Genomic DNA, 5,708 nt, shown 5'->3' with positions numbered 1-5,708 from the left:
TTTTCAGGCTCTTCATGTTTTTCAACACCGATTCATGTTCCTCATATTTTTGACACCTTTTGAATCTCTTCATATTTTTCCCACCTTTTCAGGCTCTTCATGTTTTTGAACACCACTTGTGTTCCTCCTAATTTTCAGACCGTTTCATGCTCCTAATATTTGTGACACCTTTTGAAGCTCTTCATATATTTCACATGTTTTCAGGCTCTTCATGTTTTTCAACACCCCTTCTTGCTCATCCTATTTTTCAGACCGTTTCATGCTTTTCTCATTTCTGACACATTTTGAAGCTCTTCATATATTTCACACATTTTCAGGCTCTTCATGTTTTTCAACACCACTTCATGCTCCTCCTATTTTTCAGACCGTTTCATACTCATCTCGCTTTTGACACAGTTTGAAGCTCTTCATATTTTCCACACCTTTTGAAGCTCTTCATATTATCAAACGTTTTCAGGTTCTAAATCTTTTTCAACACCGCTTCTTGCTCCTCCTATTTTTCAGACCGTTTCATTCTAGTCTCATTTTTGACACCTTTTGAAGCTCTTCATATTTTTCACACCTTTTCAGGCTCTTCATGTTTTTCAACTCCGTTTCATGCTCCTCATATTTTTGACACCTTTTGACGCTCTTCATATTTTTCACACCTTTTCAGGCTCTTCATGTTTTACAACACCGCTTCAATCTTCTCCTATTTTTCAGATTGTTTCATGCTCCTCATATTTTTGACACGTTCTGAACCTATACATATATTTCACACCTTTTCAGGCTCTTCATATTTTTCAACACAGTTTCATGCTCCTCCTATTTTTCAGACCGTTTCATGCTCCTCATATTTTTGACACCTTTTGAAGCTCTTCATATTTTTCACACCTTTTGAAGCTCTTAATAATTTTCACAGGTTTTCAGTCTCTTCATGTTTTTGAACACCATTTCATGCTCCTCCTATTTTTCAGACCGTTTCATGCTCCTCCTATTTTTGACACCATTTGAAACTCTTCATATTTTTCACACATTTTCATGCTCTTCGTGTTTTTCAACACGGTTTCATCCTCCTCCTATTTTCAGAGCGTTTCATGCTCCTCATAATTTTGACACCTTTTGAAGCTTTTCATATATTTCACAACTTTTCAGGCTTTTCATGTTTTTGAACACCGCTTCATGCTCCTCCTATTTTTCACACCTTTTGAAGCTCTTCGTATATTTCACACCTATTCAAGCTCTTCATGTTTTTGAACACCCCTTCATGCTCCTCATATTTTTAACACCTTTTGAAGCTCTTCATAATTTTCACACATTTTCAGGCTCTTCATGTTTTTGAACACCTTTTCATGCTCCTCCTATTTTTCAGACAGTTTCATGCTTCTCATATTTTTGACACCTTTTGAAGCTCTTCATATTTTTCACACCTTTTCAGGCTCTTCATGTTTTTCCACACCGTTTCCTTCTCCTCCTATTTTTCAGACCGTTTCATGCTCCTCATATTTTTGACACGTTCTGAACCTATTCATGTATTTCACACCTTTTCAGGCTCTTCATATTTTTCAACACAGTTTCATGCTCCTATTTTTCAGACCGTTTCATGCTCCTCATATTTTCCACAACTTTTGAAGCTCTTCATATTTTTCACAGGTTTTCAGTCTCTTCATGTTTTTGAACACCATTTCATGCTCCTCCTATTTTTCAGACCGTTTCATGCTCTCATATTTTGGACACCATTTGAAACTCTGCATATTTTTCATACATTTTCATGCTCTTCATGTTTTTGAACCTTTTTCAAGCTCCTCATATTTTTGACACCTTTTTAAGCTGTTCATATTTTTCACACCTTTTCAGGCTCTTCATGTTTTTGAACACCATTTCATCCTCCTCATATTTTTGATACCTTTGAAGCTCTTCATATTGTTCACAACTTTTCAGACTCTTCATGTTTTTCAACACCGCTCCATGCTCCTCTTATTCATCATACCGTTTCATGCTCCTCATATTTTTGACACCTTTTGAAGCTCTTCATATATTTCACACATTTTCAGGCGCTTCATGTTTTTCAACACCGCTTCATGCTCCTCCTATTTTTCAGACCGCTTCATGCTCATCTCATTTTTGACACCTTGTGAAGCTCTTCATATTTTTTACAACTTTTCAGGCTCTTCATGTTTTTGAACACAGCTTCATGCTCCTCCCATTTTTCAGACCGTTTCATGCTCCTCATATTTTTGACAACCTTTGAAGCTCTTCATATATTTCACTTCTTTTCAGACTCTTCATGTTTTTGAACACCACTTCATGCTCCTCCTATTTTTCAGACCGTTTCATTCTCCTCATGTATTTTACACCTTTTGAAGCTCTTCAAATTTTTCACACCTTTTCAGGCTCTTCATGATTTTCAACACCGTTTCATGCTCCTCCTATTTTTCAGATTGTTTCATGTTCCTCATATTTTTGAAACCTTTTGAAGCTCTTCGTATTTTTCACACCTTTTCAGGCTCTTCATGTTTTTGAACACCGCTTCATGCTGCTCCTATTTTTCAGCCCGTTTCATGCTCCTCATGTATTTCACACCTTTTGAAGCTCTTTATATTTTTCACACCTTTTCAGGCTCTTCATGTTTTTCAACACCGCTTCATGCTCCTCCTGTTTTTCAGACAATTTCATGCTCCTTTTATTTTTGACACCTTTTGAAGCTCTTCATATTTTTCACACCTTTTCAAGTTCTTCATGTTTTTCAACACCGCTTCATGCTCCTCCTATTTTTCAGACCTTTTCATCCTCCTCATCTGTTTGACACCTTTTGAAGCTCTTCATATATTTCACACTTTTTCAGGCTCTTCATGTTTTTCAACACCACTTCATGCTCCTCCTGTTTTTCAGACCTTTTCATGGTCCCCATATTTTTGACACCTTTTGAAGCTCTTCATATTTTTCACATCATTTCAGTCTCTTCATGTTTTTCAACACCGCTTCATGCTCCTCCTATTTTTCAGACCGTTTCATGCTCCTCATATTTTTGACACCTTTGAAACTCTTCATATTTTTCACACCTTTTCAGGCTCTTTATATTTTTCAACACCACTTCATACTCCTCCTATTTTTGAGACCGTTTCATGCTCCTCATATTTTTGATACATTTTGAAGCTCCTTCTATTTTTCACACCTTTTCAGGCTTTTCATGTCCTTCAAAACCGCTTCATGCTCCTCCTGTTTTTCAGACAGTTTCATGCTCCTCATATTTTTGACACCTTTTGAAGCTCTTCATATTTTTCAGACCTTTTCAGGCTCTTCATGTTTTTCAACACGGTTTCATGCTCCTCCTATTTTCCAGAGCGTTTCATGCTCCTCATATTTTTGACACCTTTTGAATCTCTTAATATATTTCACACCTTTTCAGGCTCTTCATGTTTTTGAACACCGCTTCATGCTCCTCCTATTTTTCAGACTGTTTCCTGCTCCTCATGTATTTCACACCTTTTGAAGCTCTTCATATATTTCACACCTTTTGAAACTCTTCATATATTTCACAGCTTTTCAGGCTCTTCATGTTTTTGAACACCGTTTCATGCTCCTCCTATTTTTCAGACCGTTTCATGCTCCTCCTTTATTTCAGACCGTTTCATGGTCGTCATATTTTTGGCACCTTTTCAAGTTCTTCATATTTTTCACAACTTTTCAGGTTCTTCATGTTTTTCAACACCGCTTTATGCTCCTCCTATTTTTCAGACCGTTTCATGCTCCTCATGTATTCCACACATTTTGAAGCTCTTTATATTTTTCACACGTTTTCAGGCTCCTCATGTTTTTGAACATGATTTCTTGCTCCTCCTATTTTTCAGACCGTTTCATGCTCCTCATATTTTTGACACCTTTTGAAGCTTTTCATATTTTTCACGCCTTTTCAGGCTTTTCATGTTTTTCAACATCGCTTCATGATCCTCATACTTTTCTGAGCGTTTCATGCTCCTCATATTATTGAAACCTTTTGAATCTCTTCATATATTTCACACCTTTTCAGGCTCTTCATGTTTTTGAACACCGCTTCACGCTCCTCTTATTTTTCAGACCGTATCATGCTCCTCATGTATTCCACACATTTTGAAGCTCTTCATATTTTTCACACCTTTTGAAGCTCTTCATATTTTTTGAAGCTTTTCAGGCTCTTCATGTTCTTGAACCCCGTTTCACGCTCCTCCTATTTTTCAGACCGTTTCATGCTCCGCCTATTTTTCAGACCGTTTCAACTCATCTCATTTTTGACAGCTTTTGAAATTTTTCATATTTTCACAACTTTTGAAGCTCTTCATGTTTTTCAACACCGCTTCTTGCTCCTCTTATTTTTCAGACCGTTTCATGCTCCTCATATTTGTCACACCTTTTGAAGCTCTTCATATTTTTCACACCTTTTCAGGCTCTTCATGTTTTTCAACGCCACTTCATGCTCCTCCTATTTTTCAGACCGCTTCATGCTCATCTCATTTCTGACACCTTTTGAAGCTCTTCATATTTTTCACAACTTTTCAGGCTCTTCATGTTTTTGAACACAGCTTCATGCGCCTCCTTTTTTCAGACCGTTTCATGCTCCTCATATTTTTGACAACGTTTGAAGCTCTTCATATATTTCACTTCTTTTCAGACTCTTCATGTTTTTGAACACCACTTCATGCTCCTCCTATTTTTCACACCGTTTCATTCTCCTCATGTATTTTACACCTTTTCAAGCTCTTCAAATTTGTCACACCTTTTCAGGCTCTTCATGATTTTCAACACCGTTTCATGCTCCTCCTATTTTTCAGATTGTTTCATGTTCTTCATATTTTTGAAACCTTTGGAAGCTCTTCATATTTTTCACACCTTTTCAGGCTCTTCATGTTTTTGAACACCGCTTCATGCTCCTCCTATTTTTCAGACCGTTTCATGCTCCTCATGTATTTCACACCTTTTGAAGCTCTTTATATTTTTCACACCTTTTCAGTCTCTTCATGTTTTTCAATACCGCTTCATGCTCCTCCTGTTTTTCAGACCATTTCATGCTCCTTTTATTTTTGACACCTTTTGAAGCTCTTCATATTTTTCACACCTTTTCAGGTTCTTCATGTTTTTCAACACCGCTTCATGCTCCTCCTATTTTTCAGACCTTTTCATCCTCCCCATCTGTTTGACCCCTTTTGAAGCTCTTCATATATTTCACACTTTTTCAGGCTCTTCATGTTTTTCAATACCACTTCATGCTCCTCCTATTTTTCAGACCATTTCATGCTCCTCATATTTTTGACACATTTTGAAGCTCCTCCTATTTTTCACACCTTTTCAGGCTCTTCATGTCCTTCAAGACCGCTTCATGCTCGTCCTGTTTTTCAGACCGTTTCATGCTCCTAATATTTTTGAGACCTTTTGAAGCTCTTCATATATTTCACACCTTTTCAGGCTCTTCATGCTTTTCAACACCGCTTCATGCTCCTCCTATATTTCAGACCGTTTCATGCTCCTCAAATTTTTGACACCTTTTGAAGCTCTTCATTTATTTCACACCTTTTCAGGATCTTCATGTTTGTGAACATCGCTTCATGCACCTCCTATTTTTCAGACCGTTTCATGCTCCTAATATTTTTGACACCTTTTGAAGCTCTTCATATATTTCACACCTTTTCGATCTCTTCATGTTTTTCACACCTTTTCAGGCTCTTCATGTTTTTCAACACCGCCTCATGCTCCTC

This window comes from Dama dama, unplaced genomic scaffold, assembly GCF_033118175.1.
Source record: "Dama dama isolate Ldn47 unplaced genomic scaffold, ASM3311817v1 ptg000020l, whole genome shotgun sequence".
Lineage (NCBI taxonomy): Eukaryota > Metazoa > Chordata > Mammalia > Artiodactyla > Cervidae > Dama > Dama dama.
The sequence above is the reverse complement of the archived record's forward strand: the minus strand, read 5'-3'. Positions refer to the sequence as shown.